The following is a 1,353-nucleotide window of genomic DNA, read 5'->3' as shown; positions in this document are numbered from 1 at the left end:
GCCACCACCGCCACCGTCGGGCACCAGCGGCAGCTGCAGAGCTGGGGACGAGCGGAGACGGGCGTCACCCCGCGCCGAGGCCGGCTGCCACCGCCGCGTCGAGTCGCCCTGTGCTAGTGCCGAGTCGCCCCGCGCAAGCGCTGAGTCGCCCTGCACCAGCGCCGAGTCGCTCGAGTCACCCTGTGCTAATGCCGAGTCGCCCCGCGCAAGCGCCGAGTCACCCCGCACTGGCCGGACCTGAGCGCCAAGCTGGACCGCTCCTGCGCCGAGTCACCCCACGCAGGCATCGAGTCACCCCGCGCACGTGCCGGAGCGCTCGCTGGCGGCTCCCGCGCCCGGTCACCCGGCGCCAGCCGGATCGGAGCGCTCGCCCCGCACCGAGACGGACCGCTCTCGCGCCGAGTCGGGCCACACAACTGCTGAGTCGGGCCACCGCTGTGCCGAGTCGCCCCATGCAAGTGCCAAGTTGCCTCATGCAAATGCTGAGTCGCCCCGCGCCAGCCAGACCGGAGCGCTCGCCGGCCGCTCCAGCGCCAAGTCAGGCCACCGCCATGCTGAGTCGCCCCACAGAGGCGCTGAGTCGCCCCACTCCTGTGCCAAGTCGCCCCACGGAGGCTGGAGCGCTCGCTGGAGGCTCCCACACCCAGCCAGCCAGCGGAGGCCGGATTGGAGCGCTCGCCGGGTGCCCCCGCGCCAAGACGGACCGCTCCTGCGCCAGGTTGTGCCACCGCCGCACCGAGTCACCCCGCGCAGGCGCCGAGTCGCCCCGCTTCCGCGCCGAGTCGCCCCGCGGAGGTCAGAACGCTTGCCGGACGCTCCCGCGCCCAGTCGCTCCGCACCAGCGGAACCAGAGCGCTTGCCGGCCACCGCCGCACCGAGTCGGACCGCTCTCATGCTGAGTCGGGCCGCGCAACTGCTGAGTCGGGCCACCGCCGCGCCGAGTCGCCCCGCGCAAGTGCCGAGTCGCCCCGTGCCAACTGGATGGGAGCGCTCGCTGGCCGGATCAGAGCACTCGCCGGCTGCCCCCGCGCCGAGATGGGCCACCGCCGCGCCGAGTCGCCCCGCGCAAGCGCTGAGTCGCCCCACTCCCGTGCTGAGTCGCCCCATACCAGCCGGACTGGAGCACTAGCCGGCCGCCCCCCACGCCAAGTCGCCCCACACCAGCCGGACCAGAGCGCTCGCCAGCTGTCCCGGCACCGAGACGGACCGCTCCGGTGCCGAGTCGGGCCACCGCCATGCCGAGTCGCCCTGCGCAGGCGCTGAGTCGCCCCGCTCCTGCGCTGAGTCGCCCCGCTCCGGCCGGAGCGCTCGCCGGAGGCTCCCGCGCCCAGTTGCCCCATGCTAGCCGGACCG

The sequence above is a fragment of the Apteryx rowi genome, unplaced genomic scaffold (genome assembly GCF_003343035.1).
Source record: "Apteryx rowi isolate R43461 unplaced genomic scaffold, aptRow1 scaffold_1902, whole genome shotgun sequence".
NCBI classification, from domain to species: domain Eukaryota; kingdom Metazoa; phylum Chordata; class Aves; order Apterygiformes; family Apterygidae; genus Apteryx; species Apteryx rowi.
Note: the sequence above shows the minus strand (reverse complement) of the source record.